Below are 17,921 nucleotides of genomic sequence, written 5' to 3'. Positions count from 1 at the left end.
AAGGGTAGGTTGAATGGTTAGATGCTTGGTGGACGAAGCCATTCAGATATTCTTCCTGAAACTTTAGAGCGCCCCTCTCTGCACACACAAATACACAACTGCCCTCAAAGGCGTGGGAGAGTGGTGTCCGGCTGCGTGTCTGCCGGGAGAAGGACGAGTCAGTGGCGCGGTGGACTGGGCGGGCGGCGAGAATGCGAGTGGGGGGCGGGGTGGGGGTGGGGATGGGGGGTGCGCGCCCTTTATGACAGGTGGCCGCGCAGTGCGCGCTCCCGGGCGCCTAAGGGGAGGAGAGGGAGGGACAGACAGACAGAGTGGGAGGGGGCCCATGGGGAAGGGACTGTAGAGAGGGTAAGGAGACGGCGGGAGGAAAAGGGAGGGCTGTGGTGGGGAAGGAGGGTAGGGGGGAACGCGTCCAGCAAGAACAGCCGTGTTGGAGGAAACAATGGCAGGGGCAATAGCGATGGTGGCAGCCGAGGCAGCCCCACTCTGGGCACCTTTCTGAATGGGCAGAGGCAGCTCTGGGAGAAGAGGGGATCAGGCAGCGCCCGCAGAGGCTCTGAGAAAAGCGGCAGAGGGAGGAGAAGGGGGAGGAGGAAGAGGAGGAGGAGGAGGAGGAGGGGGGAGGAGGAGGAGGAGGGGGACGAGGCAGGGGGAGAACCCGAGAAGGAAAACCAGTAGCATCAGCAGCAGCCGCCGCCGCCACCACCACAGCAGTAGCAGTAGCGGCAGTAGCAGCATTTAGTAATAGCTTTAACAGTGATAGCGGCAGTAGCAGCCGCCCTCCTTCTCTCGAGCTCTTGCGGACGGCAGCAGCCACCGCACAGAGCGGGCTCCTGGTTCCGGGCGCAGCGCTAGCAGCCCGCTAGCGAGGTAGCCCCGGCAGGAGCAAGCAAGCGGTGGTGCAGGCGAAGCGCGGACCTTGGGAGCAGCCGGGCAGCAGCTGAGGCTCTGAGTTTCAGAGCCAGAGCCCGACAGCTCTGACTCCATCTAGCACCGCGGCGGCGGTGAAACCTGAGGGAACCAGCGAGCGACGGAGAGAGGCGCGTCCACCTGGCGGGCCCGGCGCATGGAGCTGAGGCAGAGGAGGCGGCGACGGCGGCAGCAGTAGCAGTAGCAGCGGCGGCAGCTCGAACAGCTGCGGCGACGGTGGCAGCCCAGCCTTGACTGTGGCCGCGCCAGCTCCAGCGCCTGCTGCCTGAGCCCCCCAGCGACGTGCGCCTCGGGAGTCGGCCTGTGAGGTGAGTATGAGCGCTGCCAACCAGCCCCCTGGCCTTCTCGCCGGCTCCCCAGCCGGCTCTGGGTGGTGGCGGCAGGGGTGGAACGAATTGGGGGAAGCTGAGCGAGAAGAGGAGGAAGGGAAAACGGAAGGGAGGACGTCTGTGTGCGAATGGCGTGCATGTGTGTATCTGTGTACAAGGCAGAGAGGCCGCGAGGGCCAGAGATCCCGGCTCGCCCTGACAGGCACTGCAATCTAGGAAAGGCCTCTATGCTTGCACCGGGGGGAGGGGAAGCAAGCGGGCCGGAGCCGCCGCGCTCACACGCACACAGCAGGGCAGCAGGAACCAGCAGAGTATTGCCTCCCTTCGGGTTGGTGCCTGGGAGACACTGGTCAGGGGATGGGGCACGGGATGGGGCACCGACATGGCAGGCTTCGGCGCGAGCGGGAAAACCCACGCGGCGGCCGCGGCTGGCGCCCGGGCCAAAGCCGCAAAGGTGCGAAGCCGCGTCGCAGGCGCCTCCCCCGCCCGCGGCTCCCGTGCGCTCCGGGCGGCTGTGGCTATCACAGAGTGCCCCAGGGCATGCGCCACCCATCTAGGGCCACAGGCGGGTACACGGGTACACGTCGGAGGCCGGACTGAGCCTCGCCCAGCTTGTCACCTCTGCGGAAATTGGCCCGCGGCCCCTTCCCGCTCTCGGAAGCGGTCGAATTGACGCCTTCCTGCATGGCTTCTGGAGCTTCTCCCTGCCGCGCCCAGAGGCACACGTCCCCAGATCTCATGCACCCTGTGGGTCGGGGAGACCGAAGAGCGGGGCCCCACTCTGGGAAAGTGTGGAAACCGCGCCGCTGAGTTGGCGCCGTTCAGCTGAGGAATCCAGTGGTTTCAGCATGACTGCTTCTGTCTGTCTGATTCGTGAGGGACCGAATCACCCGCGCAAGGTTTTCTATCTTTTTCGAAGTTAAAAAAAAAAAAAAATTGGCATCCCCATTTCGACACCCGCACTCTTGGTTTTGTAGAGATTCTGGTTGCATTTTGGAATAAGTGGGTCTCGTATTTTGCTTCTGGGCTTTGGCTCCCAGCATATTGTTGGATTCTGTGCACAGCAGTATACTTGGCTATGTGGCCTTTTTCTAGCATTCCATTTTTTAGACTATTATCTTGAAAAGACATGATTTGTGTGTAGGACTAGCAGGGCTGTTTAAAAAAGCATCTAAAGCTTTTCAGCCCCGGGATTTGAAATTTTCAGTTGTTTTAGGTGGAGAGTACTGACAGTTCCTGGAATATTTTGCTTGGTGAGAGAAGGTGCTCCGATGATCTTCTCAGAACTACTAGAGACAATCCGGGTTTGGGGGAGCGAATCTCCCTTACATATTTTACACATGGGTAACATATGAACAAACGTTTTATTTACAGCAGTGACGTTCTCAAGGCGAGAGAGAATTTACACTTATTGAAAATATATTTTTAGAAGGGAACAAAAAAGCCCTGAGTAACTGTCATTTTACATATTAACCGGGAAACCGGCTAATCAAATAAAACTGGCTGAGTGTCTGAAACTCTATCCCAGTGAAATATGTGGCTGTGAATATAATTAACCATCTGTCTAGTGAGCAATTTAAATTTGGGCTGGTACATTTTTATTACAGTGTCTAATTTCTGGAAGACTTGTACATTTTACCCAGCAGTAACAACAAAAACGTATTTGCTTACTAGGTCAAAAATTTTGCTTGTGTGGTGGTGGGATTTCCCTCCCACCCCACCCTCATATCTTTCCTAGTCCCCACACTCCTTGACCTAGGAGGTCAGAATGAGCCTCTTGTTTTTGCAAATGCATATACAATAGAAGAACCCAAACCAGCCCTGGCAGCTAGTGATTACATTTATATTTCTTAGAAATACTTTCCAATATTCCATCTCCCACAGAACCTAGATAGATTGCATGTATTTGAGTTAAAAAGATATAATTTCATGCACATGTGTTAAGATAGGGTAGGGTGATTCAGTGAAATTTGTAAGACTTGAAATTTGACTCCATTTAATTTTTCTAATTCTACCTAATTCTCTTCCTAGTTCTCCCCTAGCTGTTCTAACTGCCCTCCATTCTCCCAGACGTACACTAAAATAATCACACCCTTTTGTCCTTTTAGTCAGTTTTTCACATTCAGATCTGTGATTTTAATAATACATCAAGAAACTGGAATTTTATTGAAAATTAGAAGTACAAAATATCTTAACATAAAAGGATATTGTGTATGTTTTTTAAATTTTAACTATGGTATGATTTTAACATAAAATTTATTACTAGGGAAAAAAGGAAATAGAGTTTGGGGGGGAAGATTAGATTTCACAGATTCCCACCAAATAGCTATTGATAACATCATTAAAATTAAACATGGACTGATTGCTCAATAGGCTAGAGAGAGTCATTTAAAAGAAAATACTTTTAAAACAAATATTTATCTAAATTACAGCTCTGATAAATGGGTAACAATTATGTAAGCACATGGAAGAATTTGACATATGTCAAGTCTGTTAAATAAATCAACCTGTTCAATGAATAAATCTTCAATGCATCAGTGCTTTTTAACACACACACACACACACACACACACCTATAACACCCTGTTGCCCAAGTCAAACAACTGAAAAACACTGCTGCTTTCTGTTTTACTCAGAGTCTCTCTTTCCTCTTTTTCTTTTTTACACAATCTTCTGACTATCTGTAAGCTACTCAGAGAGCAAAGAGAATTAAAGGTGTGGTGGTGTCACCTGTATTTAGAAGTGAGGGGAAGAAAGATGAGAAAAGCAGTTAAGTGCTGGATTTAAAACACTCAAAGATGTACCCATGAATCCCTGACACAATCACTGTGGAGGTCCTGGTCTCACTGAAGTATTTGCTTAGGGGAGGGACTGGCTTAACCAAAGGAGCATTTGATTGCAGTTTCTCTGTTCCTAAGTCCAGTTCTAGCGAATTTTTTCATCTGTAAATCCCTTAGTAAGGGGGAGAAGAGAAGACTGCAGTCGGCCTTTGACTCTGTTATATTATATTTAAACTTATTTATCTGGTAGCACAAACATGATTTAAGTGTTTCTGGTCACAGTAAACAAAAGAAGAGAAAGATCAAAGTGGGTGGTGGGTGATAGGGAAGGGGAATGACTCACTGGGAGTAGGTCATTTTGGCTTCCTTGTTTTTCCCATCATAGAGATTTCAGATTTGGATATTTTAATTTTTCTTTTATATTTTCCTTTTACTTCATCTGAAAAATTGCCTACCAGCTCCCTAATTGATAGTTTCTCAGCCAGAGCACCTTTTAAAATCCAAGGTCATAGGGTTTGGCACAAAGAACCTGTTGGGTTTTCCAGAACTGATTGAAAACAAAACTAAGAGCATTGGATAAGACTGGTTCACTTTGGGGCTACCTTTAACTCCACGCTTTTTCTGTTGTCAAGAAAATTTCTTGTTAGGCAGAGATGAACATTCCAATGTTCTCAAGTAATACTGGCCTTTTGCAGCAGTATGCACATCACAACCTGGGGAAATATGGTCTGGGTATGGTCAGCATGAGTGTGGAGGGTTGGGGAAACTGCTTTTAGTGATGCTACAACCTTTTCTATGCTGGCCCAGGTAGGGGTGAGGACCTTCTTTGTCTGTCTTCCCTCCTATCTGTCATTACCCGCATGATTCATAGGCTTCTGCTAAGGAATGTGGTCTTTGGGGCCCCTTTCTTTAGATAAGTGCTATAATCTGGTGTTTTTCCCTACCATGTTTGCTAGTAGAAAAGAAACTGATATCTTAAAACCAACTACTATGCACACAATTATTATTTTTTCAAAAGAGAACTTGAATAGGTCATCTTATCCATCCCCAGTGAGATGATTTTGAAATAAACAATTACCTACTGTTTTCTCAAGCGCCCCCAGACCCCATTTAATAATTCTAGCTTCTCTCCCTCAGTAGCCCTTTTCAAGTGTTGTGCAATTATCCTAGCCAAAAACCTGTTCCTGATCTTTTCCCTGAGAAGATTTGGAGGCTTGAGACCAAAGTTATACCTTGAGACTGAATGCTAGAGTGGTGCTGAAAAATCCTCCATCAAGAACAAGCATAGAAATTCATCTCATCTTGGGGAAGTTAAAGCATTTCCTCTATGGGGGAACTATAAGTAAGATGACTAAATGTTATAGTTTATACCTGTTGTTCTGGCATACTTATGTCACTCTCAAAATGTCCCATTTTTGGGCAAAAAAACAAAAAACTGTGATTGTCTTAACTCTAAGCCACCTTTGAAAGAAACTGTTTCCTGATTTGGGCAGATGGTTATATTTGCAAAACTTGGTGGGAAAATGAGCTTTGGAGATCGATAGTACATTAACCTGATTCAGCCTATCCTTCTCCTAACTAATAGGTCGTTCTGGAGGAGAAAAATCTCAGAAATGATTCAGGTTTTATGCTCTACAGAATTGGATTGTTGAATCCAAAGACATCCCTCTAAAATACATGTGTGTTTGCACATACATATGCATAAAAGAGTCCTATCTGCACTCTAGCTGTTCTTACTGTTATGAAAGACTGGTAAGAGGGAGTAAGCTTAAAGTTATCAGGAAAAACTTAAGTTTAGAAAGAACGTCCTGAGCACCATAGTTGTGAGAAAAAACTAAGTTCAATATAGTATTAAGGGAAATGTGAATTCTTTTTAAAATATGTTTGAAAAGTACATGGAGAGCTCTCTGTTTGCATAGGGTCTTGCCTTCACTATGTATATAGAAAAAAATATATATATAGATAGATAGATATGGTTTCCATTTGTCTTTTCTGTAATAAACAGGATGCTCTTTTAAACTGTCTCTGTATCGTAAGTATCTGTGATTGACTTTCATTGATCTAGGGCAGGAGTAAATGAAACTACCACCCTAGGCCAAATTTGGCCTTCAATAGAAAAAGACATAATGCAGGTAAGAAAACATGAAGTCACTCAGAGCTGATTTTGCAAATGTTTTCAAGTTTCTCTTTCTCTGAACTTTCTCTAATCCAATGTTAAAATCAGTCTACATTTCATGACTATACATTAACTAATACTTAGGGTTTGGGAGATTGTCCAGAACCTGGTGGAGCGGCAGGATGATGAACCTAAAAAGTGAAATTCATTAATGAAATTGTTTATTTGAATCAACACATTAATAGTTTTCTTTCTTGCCTATGCAGTAACCTAAATTCTGTGGTACTATTAAATTCTTTCTGTCCTCCTTCCCAATATTTGCCACATTATTCTAGGCACACATGTGATTTATTAACCCAGAGACCAGGTCTCAGTGTCTTGCTTGAACAGAAACCCACTATCTCTTTAGTTACTAAATAACTGGAACACATTCTGAAGATATGTTGCTTTGCTGGGTAGGGAAATAGAAAAAGAGGGCTATCACTATCTAATCCAGTGGCTCCTAACCTTGGCATGAACCCTTGTGAAAATATGATGACTGACTAGGATACTCTCTTCAGAACAGTGCATATTTACATATATAACATTTGCATACATTTTCAGGAAGTACAACCATGCATTGTGAATTAAAAGCCTCTGCACTAGCCTTTCCCCAGTTGTTTCAAAATCCCTGTTGCATGGCTGTCATGGTCATAGTAGCTTGAAATGGAAACTATGAAAATGACTCTCTCAAAAAAGCATGTTATTAGTATACTTATGGTCCACAGCCCTCAGCTACTCTTACAAGCATTTTCTGATTAGCCTTCACGGGAATATTTATTATGAAAAAGAGCCACTTAGTACTCACTTGGTACTCCTGTGGACATTACTGTTCTCACCAAAAATAAGTTGGCTGTTTTCCCAAAAGTCCTTGATTTGCCAACTCTCAGATTCTTAAAAATGTTTTTTCAGCTTTTAACCTCCACAAGTTAATAATCAATATATAAAATATATTCCATAAAAGCTTATTCATACTCACCTGCCCCTACTTTTCTCTTTTTCATGTCTTGCTAGAATCTCCATTATATTTCTCTTATCCAAGGAACTGACAAAATTAGCGAACTCTACAGCACCAATTATGAGGTATGGTAATGGGGTCATATAGGGAAGTGATATCCAGATATCTTCATGTGGACCTTTGGGACTAATGGATCTTTTGGAGTATTAGTAATACTGTAGAGAGTTAATAGATTTCATCCTGGAGTTCTAGGTATCATATGTTAAATGCAAAGCTCTGAAAGCTCTGCAAACATGAATATATGCCACAGCTATGCCTTATAGTTTGGGATGATAGTAATATGTGGTGTTCCTATCTATGAATAAACATTTATTGCTTCTTGTCTTAGCAGTTTGGAGTACTGCAGAGTATGAGGGTTAATAGAATCCTGTGACTGGATGGATCTTTTAATTATCATTTACAATTCCATTCAGCAACATTGAATATCTATTATGTGCTAAACATTGGGATACTGGGGGCAAAGAAAAGAATAAAGTGAATTGTCCTGTTTTATAGGGAATTAACTACATTCCTTGCTGGGACTTTTACCATCTAAATTTACTGAATTTACTCTACCATTTTTCTAATTCATTGCATTTTTTATTGTTTCTATATTCTACCCCTTGGAAAATAAATACAGATGACTGGTTTTCCTAACACAGAAGGAAATTCCTTGGCAAATAGGTATTCTCTAGTTGGATTCAGACAAGATTTCCACCCTCCTGACACATATGTTTCTGTTCTTAAGCCTTCTTTGGGTGAGCAGGCCCCAGTTAATAGAGAGTAATGTGTTTCTTTTCCCTGCAATTCTGAGGCAAGATTTTTATCACCATTATCATCGATGATGTGGAATTGCAAATAGCATTAGCTATGATATATTGATAGTTGCCTTAAGATTATAGTGCAGAGTTACTGACTTCTGACTAATGAATTGAATGTACTCTGCAAAAAGCCAGTTGTTCCACTTATACATTGCTGATGGGACTGCAAAATGGTGCAACCAATCTGAAAAATAGTTGGGAGATTCCTTAGAAAACTTGGAACAGAACCACCATTTGACCCAGCTATCCCACACCTCAGTCTATACCCAAAGGACTTAAAATCAGCATACTATAGTGTTACAGCCACATCAATATTTTTAATAGCACAATTAACAATAGCTAAACTGTGGAACCAACCTAGATGCCCTTCAATAGATGAATGGATAAAGAAACTGTGGTATATATACACAATGGAATATTACTCAGCCTTCTTGAAGAATGAAATTATGGCATTTGCAGGTAAATGGATGGAGCTGGAGAATATCATGCTAAATGAAGTATGCCAATCCCCCAAAACCAAAGGCCAAATGTTTTCTCTGAAAAGTGGATGCAGATCCATAATGGGGGGCTATGGGATGAATGGAGGAACTTTGGGCTGGGCAAAGGGGAGGGAGAGGAGGGGCGGGAGCATGGGGGTAGGAAAGATGATGGAATGAGATAGACATCATTACCCTAGGTACATGTATGATTGCATGAATGTTGTGACTCTATTTTGTGTACAGAGAAGTGAAAATTTGTGTACAATGAATTGAAGAGCATTCTGCTGTCATGTATAACTGATTAGAACATATATAACATATATATGTTAAAACTAAACACATATTTATCATACAAACATATTTATATGTGAATAAAATAAAGGTCTGCCTATATATATATCATACAAATATATATATATCATACAAATATATACACCAGTTGTCCATCTGGTGGCTCTGTTGGTTTTCTACTATGTTGCTGTAACAAATAACCAAAAATTTAGTGGTTTAATACATCATAAATTCATTATTCTGTGGTTCTGTATGTCAGAAATCACAAATGGAATAGGTTTCACTGGGCTAAAATTAAGATGTGCAAGGGGCTGCATCCCTTTCTGGAGGCTCTGGGAGAAGATTCAGTTCTCTTGTCTTTTATAGCTGCCTGAATTTTTTTGGTTCATAGCCACCCTCCATTTTCAAAGCCTATAAAGGAATCTTGATTTCTCACATTGCATCACTTCAATATTGTTACATTTTCTTTCTTTTTTTTTTTTTTTTTTTTTTTTTTTTGGTGAACATCCTTTGAAGAAGAATCAGTTTATTTCCATACTTCAAGTATCCCTTTCAAATATCCAGTAACTATAAAAGGAAAAAATAAAACTTTAGAATGGAGAATCACTTCATAGTCAAGTGACTGAAGTTAATATTACCAATAATACATATGGATATCACATACCTCTTTTTTTTTTTTTTATTTTTAAAAATTTTATAACATTTTCTTTCTTTATTCTCACTCTTTTGCCTCCCTTTTCCACTTACAAAGCCCACTATAATTACATTATGTCTACCTGGATGTATAATCTCTCCATCTCAGGGTTAGTTGACTTGCAACCTTGATTCCTTTTGTGCCATGTAACTAACATGTTCACAGAGTTCTAGAAGTAGAATGTGGATTTTTGTGGAAGGCCATTAGTCTGCTTACCACAGTGACTTGATTTTTTTCCACATTTATTTTGAAATAATTATAGATTCACAGGAAGTTGCATGGAAAGAGGTCTTACATACCATTCACCCAGTTTCCCCAATAGTTATATCTTGTATAATTATAGTATAATATCAAAACCATTAATTTGGCATTGGAAAAATAGGTGTGTGTAGTTCCATGTCATTTTTATCACATGTATATTTGTGTAACTACCATCATAATCAAGATAAAGTACTATTCTGTTACCACAAAATATCTCTCTTGGGTAGAAGATGATCAATATACAATATATGCATGTATGGAAATGTCACTGTGAGACCTGTACTATTAATCCATGTTAATAAGAGATCTCTCTTATGTTACTCTATTATATTCCTTTTTTGTTTGATACTGGGGATGAAACTATAAGCCTCACTCACCCTCACTCCTCACTATCCCAAACCCTTACAATCACTAATCTGTTTTCCATATCTATAGTTTCAACGCTTCAAAAATATTACATAAATGAAGTCGTAGAGTATGAGAAATTTTAAGGTTGGTTTTTTTTCACTTCATGTAATACCCTTGAGATCCATTCAAGTTGTTTTGTATCTAAATAATTCATTCCTTCTTGATGAGCAATATTCCATGGTGTAACTGAATTACAGTTTGTTTAACCATTTACCTGTTGAGAAACACTTTGGGTATCTCCAGTTTTTAGCTAGAGCTTCTATGAAAATTATTGTTTTTTTAAAAAAATTTTAGTTGTTGACAGACCTTTATTGTATTCACTTATTTATATGTGGTGCCAAGAATCAAACCCAATGCCTCACACATGCAAGGCAAGTGCTCTACCACTGAGCCACAACACCAGGTCCTGTATAGGTTTTTGTGTGAACATAAGTTTTCATTTCTATGGGAAATATTCTCCAGAGTGTTATTGCTGGTTTGTATGATAAATATGTGTTTAGTTTTAAACTAAAAACTATTTTCCACAGTGTCCATATATAACTTGTTACAGTCTACTAGTATCAACATTTTATCTAAGTAAATTATAGTCCCTCACCTTTCTTAAGCCACTTTACCCTCCCCCATTTATAATATAATTATCTTAAATGTCTCCTCTTTATGTGTTTAGAACTACATAAGACCGTGTAATGATTTTTGCTTCAACTGTCAAATAAATTGGAAAAACTTACTTATACTCTTCTGCTGTTCTTTTCTACTTCCTGACATTCCAAGATTCTTTCTTTTATATTTTGCTTTCTGTTTACAGACCTTACATTAATTCTTCTAGTGAAGGTTTTCTAGCAACAAATTCTCTTAGTTTTCCTTCATCTTAGAATTTCTTGATTTCCCCTTCACTATTGATTCCAGGTTGATAGTTCTTCTCTGAGAGTGCTTAAAAGATATGCCACTTCTTTCTAGCTTTCATGGGCACTGATGAAGAATCTGCTGGCATTTGAATTGTTTTCCCCTTGTAGGTAATGTGTCATTTCCCTCCTGATGTTTTCATGATCTACCCCTCTTAGTTTTCAGAAATTTGCCTTGCCATATATTACTTTAGGTTCACCTACCTGCTTTTGGATAGAATTAGCTTCTTGAATCTGTAGGTTTATAGCATTTGCCACCTTGGGAAAGTTTTCAATCACTCTCTTTTCAAATACTTTTTCTGTCCCACCTTCTTCTATTATTCTAGGCCTCCTCTGATGAGAGGAAAGGTAGATCCATTTTTTAACTCCCCCAGATCCCTGAGGCCCTGTTCATTTCTTCAAGTCTTTTTCCTCTGTTATTCATATTGGATAATTTTTGTACTTCTATCTTCAAGTTACCTGATTTTTTTTCCTCAGTTCTTTCCATTCTGCCATAGAGAACATTTTGTTTGGGTTTTTTGTATTTGTCATTTACAAAAATTTCCACTTAGTTTGTTTATATATGCTGTATTTCTTTGGTGATACTTTCTACTTTTCATTTGTTTCAACAGTATTTGTCATTGATTATTGAAGTATTTTTGTCATGAGAGCTTTAAAATCTTTTTTCTGGTAGTTCTAATATCTCTGTCATCTTGATTTTGGCATGCACTGTTCACCTTTATTCATTCATTTTGAGATCTTTCTGGTTCTTAGTATAATGAGTGATTTTTTAATCATTTTTATACTATACATTTTACCATATGAGACTTCAGATCTTATTTAAAACTTCTGTTTAACTTTCTCTGACATTTATCTAGCAGGGAAAAGGAGTTGCTGTTTTAATACTGCCAAGAGGAAGTAAAAGTCCAAATTTCCTACTCAGCCTCCTTGACACCTGGAGGGTAGGGCTCCTCATTACTGCTAGATAGGGGTGGGAATTAATCCATATTTCAAGAGTGTAGTAGCCACATGTGGTTAGTGGATACTATATTGTATACCACATATGGATAACATATCTATCACTGTTCTAAAAAGGCTGGGGTTTGGGTAAAGAGCAGTAAAGGAGCATAGTCTATAGGAATCAAGATTTGTAGTTAGATGGTCTGGGGTTGTGGCTCAGCGGTAGAATGCTCACCTAGCATGTGTAGGGCCCTGGGTTCGATCATCAGCACCACATGTGAATAGATGAAATAAAGGCATTTTGTCTAACTACAACTAATAAAATAAATAAATATTTTTTTAAAAGATTTATGGTTAGATATGGCACAAGTAAGGTAAGACAAGGACCTAGTTATTGGACCTGAGGTCCATGGGTGGGATGTGGTTCTAAAACCTGAGGTACTATGAATTCTAAAGAAATATGGGCATGGGGAATTCATTTGGTCAGTATTTATGCAGTAGAGTAGAGTTGGTATCCATAGTATTAACCAAGTTTCTTTCTCTTATCCCTTTTAAGTGAAGTGGAGTGATGTGCTGCAGATTCTAGCATCATTTCATTTGGGTAGAGGGAATATCTTTTCTATTGGGGGGCTGTTAGTTTGTTTAATGCATGGAAACAAACTCCACCTGAATGACTAACGATTGATTGAGAAAATATTAACAGAAAGGAGTTGGCTATGAAAAAAATATTCATTTGGATTGTAGAATATAGGTTTACTTGGCATATTGATGCCTTGACATTCTAATCCTTGAGGTTTCCAGTGTGCTTAGCCAGGTAGGGGGTGTTTGTGAAAGAGCTCTGTCCTTCACAGAGCACTGTGTTGAGTTGTTAGCCCTTTTTTGTTCAAGGCCCAGAGAGTTAGTAGACCATGTTACACAGCTTCTTTGTATACTGGAATAGCCGTTGCTTTCTCAAGTCTCTTTTTGCTTAGACTAGTAAAGGTGTCTTCAATGTAGATTCAGTATTCTCAGTCTCCCCTTGGGGCAGTTCAATTACATTTTCCCTTACTGACTCTCTGTATTATTTGTGTGTACATCTGTATGTCTTTGATTTTATGGACTTCCTGTGTGCTGTACCTCTTGGCAAGGAAAGAGGTGTACCCAGTGTCTACTGAATATGTGTTGTATGATGGCATACATTGCCTTTTTCCATAGCAAGTCCTATATGTGCAAAGCTGTGGCCTTGGCATGTTAAGATGCTTCATAAATGACATAGCCAAATCCATTTGGCCAAATAGGTGAAAGGAAGGAGAATTGTGCTGTGCTATAGTGACTTTTCCAGATCTATGTGATTTGACTTAAAACTTAATAAAAACATGCACTCATTTGAGAAAGAAGCAGTTTGGGAGTTAGGCTATAAAAAGAAAGTCATGCTTTATAACCCAGGACCAAGGTGTTAATTGTAAAATCCTAGAGTATGGATCATCCAAGTTCTTTCTGTATGTGTATGTGTGCCTAGCCTCATGCTCCAAGATAATGAATAGGATATATTAGGAGCAATCAAAGTTCTGACTTGTTATTTTGTCTCTCACGAAGGCTCCAAATACATCACTTACTTTTTTTTCAGAGCTGGAGATTGAACCCAAGCCCTGGTGCATGCTAGGACATCACTTACTTTTGAAGACAGTGGTCATCAGTTGTGCTGAGCATCTAGTCAGGATACTGCTGTATATATTAAGGAGCAGAGCCTAGAATCAAGTTTCAAGTTTCCTTGCCCTTGATCTTACCCTTTTTCTGTAAACTATTATTTTTTGCTCCATTTTAATAACACTTTGGTAGTTTGGATTCAGCACCGGAATGAAGGAAAGACCCAATTGTTTATATAAATAAAGTGGTGATGCCATAATATTATGACACCAATGATTCTTGATTCATTAAGGTGAGGTTCCTACTAACTACCCATTAAAAGATGCTGAAAAGGAGATCAGTGGATTAATCTCTTCTCTTTGATTTTAACATCTAATGTTCTACTCTCAGATGTGACATTAATAACTTCTAGCACTAAGTACTGTTGGCTAGTAGAGGCTGAAAATGGATGCAGTTAACACCAGTAAAGGAATTCCTTTGTTTTCTGAAAATTCAGTTTATTAAACTTAAGAATCCACAGGCCTGCTTTGGACAACCAGCGTACATACTGGACAACAGACCCTCAGATTGCACTTTGAAATTAGAAGTTATTTTGGCATAATATGCACTGAAGGGAAAAGCGTACTCCTAGGTCTGCTCTGTATCTTGCATTTTGGACTGTCCCTTTGAACTTCAGCTTTTCTCTGATCTGTGTCTGACTCAGACCCCACTCCCAGTAGCTTTCTAGGAGGCCCTGCTCCATGTTATTTACTTACAACACTGAAATTCTGAGTGTACCCTGGTATATAGTAGTAGTGACCACAATGGTCACCCCAAGGAGGATACTGCAGGGAGGGGACTGTTTCCAAATTCCCAGGTAAAGTGGGTGCTCAAGCAGCTGAGACAGCCTAAGGTAAGAAAGTGAACAATGAATGTTAGGGCAGAAAGCCCTATGGAGATTCCCATCACTGAGATAGCCAACTGAGAAACAGTAGTGTATTCAGTGGTCCTGAGGGAAGTGAAAAACTATATTGATGTTTCTTCATTCAGGAGACAGAGTTATGTTAGGGGACCATAAGCATTAAGGCTGCTGATAGTACTACCTTATAATTCTATAGGCCCTCACTTCTAAAGGACTCAAATGACTCCTGTGTTTTATTTAATTTTGGCCTTACAAATATCCTCATGGATTTAGGAAAAGTAATTATTGATGACCATGTATGACAAGCTGCTTCCTTCCACCACAGGTCTCAGAGTTTTCAAACTGCAGTGGAGACTTTTTCCAGATGGGAGAATCAAGTCTCAGAGACTTTAAAGTAAGTTTCCCAAAGCCACACTGTATATTAGGGACAGAATGTTGATTACAGGGCAGGCCTTCATTTCTTCCCATATATTCCCCTTTAGCCTCTTTGAACAGTTAGGTAAGGGGGAGTCTTGCTTCCAAACTTGTAAAACCTGCAATTATCCATTGTATTGAACTCATTGCCCTGCGTGACCACCTTCCCAGCCTACTCTCCCTCACTTATCAGCAGGGCCTTCAACCTTCCCCTTGATGTTGACCAGGATCCATATCTTGTTTGACTGCAGCTGTTTTTCTGGCATATTGTGTGGCTTTATGCAAGGTCATTGCTACCCTTAGAGAGCAAAGTCTGGAGCCAGCACTTCAGTTACATCAGCCAAGAGAGGCTGGGGCTCCTGCATGTGACATGAGATCAGAACAGAAACATTCAAAATCATCCTATTATGAGGTGCCCTCAAAAAACAAGTAGAGTCTATAGATAGAGCTGAGAGAAAAGGACTGAGGAGGAAGAAGGTAGAATCAGGATATAGAGAGTTGGTAAAAAGTAAATGGATTCAATAATCAATCAATATATAACAAAGAGACCAAAATGACTGGTATTTCTGCAGAGTTGGAGGGGATGCTAGACATGGTTTTTCTGACTATGGAAGGGGTTTAGCTTGGGAGAGGGCAGTAGGGGAGGAAATTAAAGCTGTATCTTCAGCAGGTTTAGTTTTCATAGTAAGATATATAGTTTTAAAAAGGTTGTGAGCCAATACTGTGAACTAGTAAATTCAGAGAACTATATTCCCCAATATGATTCCTGGAAACCAAAAGGAATTTGGCATAAGAAGGGATGGCAGAAGATGATTTGTGGTGTGTAACAACAGCCTTGGAAGCTGAGGTGGAAAATATGTTCCTAAAGGCTAGGTAGATGGAGGAAACTCACTAGAAGTTTCTGTTCAGAAAAGATCAACAAAAGAGAGGATTTTAAAACATATGCTATGGATGGGTAAAAGCTGGAACACCCAGGAACCTCAATATTGTAAGAGAGCCATCATTAAATGTTTGGCTTATAGTCTAGAACAGGAATTTTTTTAAAGTTATTTGGGACAGAAATGTCCCAAGTCTTCTAGGGCCCCTCTCTATATCTTATCTCAGTGATCTCCTCTTTCATTTTTCTTTCTCTTGTTACTTTTTCTCTTTTCTATTCCCTAGTCATAAGATTAAATTCATTTGTCATTCATCCAAATAATCCATGAGAATGAGAGATGTAGCCCAGAGGTAGAACACTTGCCTAGCATATGCAAGGCCCCAGTTTTAAAAACTCTGAACATTTTGGGCTGGGGATGTGGCTCAAGCGGTAGCGCGCTCACCTGGCATGCGTGTGGCCCGGGTTCGATCCTCAGCACCACATACAACAAAGAGGTTGTGTCCACCGAAAACTAAAAAATAAATATTAAAAATTCTCTCTCTCTCTCTCTCTCTCTCTCTCTCTCTCTCTCTCTCTCTAAAAAGAAAATCTGAACATTTCACAAATACTGAAAACTGTAGAAAAGAAATAATCCAACCTTTTGCTTTTAAAAATATTATTTTTTGTTTTTAGTAAATAGAAAATATTGAATAATGAAAACAATACTGAGAATCAATAATGTTACAAACATTTCTGGATCTCTACTCAGACTTGACAAACTGTTAATATTTTGAACATAAAGTTTGCATTAGATTTTTTTCCAGTGAGAGAAGTGAAATGTTACAGATCAGTTAAATTCTAACCCTTATCCCAATCTGATCCCTCTCCATCCATTTCCAGAGGCAAGCACTAAGATGAATTTGGTATCTATTATTCCATTTAATTTTTATACTTTTACACATATAGTTATACCTGTGAATAAAATATATAACTATTCTATGTGTTTTTAAAAATTTTTATGTAACTAATTTTATCCTAATGTATGTGTCATTCTGCAAACATCTTATTTGGGGGTTTATTCTAGTTTTCTTTTTACATCCCCCTTTTCCACTCTAACCATGCCCTAATGCCAATGACATGTACATTGCTTTTTCATGATTAAAATAGTATATTACCACATGATAGGAAAATAGGGAAATTCAACTAACTGATGGCTCTTGGGACCAAACAGCTCAATGTCCTACTCTAAACTCAAGGTGCCAAAGGTGGGCTGGGGTTGTGGCTCAGTGGTAGAACATTTGCCTCACGTGTTTTGAGGCACTGGGCTTGAGCCTCAGGATCACATACAAATAAATAAATTAAATAAAGGTATTGTGTCCATCTACAGCCAAAAATATTTTTTAAATGGTAAAGTTTCTATGAAGCTCAGCTGGCCCAGTGATTCTGGCTGTAAAATATTGAAGAGCGAAATTGGAAGGGTCTCAAGGGACACCTCCTTGCCAGTCTCTTACTATGTTCATAAAGGAAGAATAAACAGAAGCCCAGAGAAGGAAAATGACTTAACAGGAGCACACAACCATTTAATATTGTACTTGAGACTCTTGACTATGTCCTGTACTTGAAACATTTCCAAGGAAAAAAGAAAGAAGGAATCAAGAAAGGTCCTAAAACTATAGTATTCATTATCAAACTAATTTATTTTAATAAAGTCTGGGAAATGCATAAGTAGAAAAATGAAGAAATTAAGGGGTGTCCATTTTAAAAATATTTTTATCTTCTGATCTTTTTTTCTGACCAGTTTTGTGTTTCTGATTATACCTTATTTGCTTTTTTTCCACTTAACATTATAATATCATAATGCACAATTTTTAAAAGGCAATTTTGTACAGTGAAATCTTGCCAGTAAATATTTTTTAAGGTCCATGTTTATTATTTAGTCATTAAAATGGTGTAGTGAGGGCTGGGGTTGTGGCTCAGTGGCCGAGTGCTTGCCTAGCATGTGTGAGGCACTGGATTCGATCCTCAGCACCACATATAAATAAATAAAAAAATAAAGGTACATCAACAACTAAAAATTATTTTTTTAAAAAAATGGTGTAGTGAGGGACTTCTATAGAGAAGGAAACAAAGACCTGTAG

At 40.0% G+C, this 17,921-nt stretch overlaps 1 protein-coding gene across 2 annotated transcripts in view; it reads left to right on the top strand.

Annotated features, from left to right (window-relative positions):
* The first annotated feature begins 678 nt into the window (after positions 1–678).
* Positions 679–17,921, top strand: part of Nexmif (neurite extension and migration factor) — a 141,297-nt gene continuing 124,054 nt past the window's right edge. For both annotated transcript variants that reach the window (XM_046462116.2, XM_058584898.1), the window contains exon 1: positions 679–1,238. The gene's annotated coding sequence lies outside the window, so the exon portion shown is untranslated. The remainder of the gene's footprint in view (positions 1,239–17,921) is intronic.

This window comes from Marmota monax, unplaced genomic scaffold (genome assembly GCF_021218885.2).
Source record: "Marmota monax isolate L192 unplaced genomic scaffold, Marmota_monax_Labrador192_F-V1.1 WCK01_AAM20220418_F8-fsc00192, whole genome shotgun sequence".
Lineage (NCBI taxonomy): Eukaryota > Metazoa > Chordata > Mammalia > Rodentia > Sciuridae > Marmota > Marmota monax.
The sequence above is the reverse complement of the archived record's forward strand: the minus strand, read 5'-3'. Positions and strand labels throughout refer to the sequence as shown.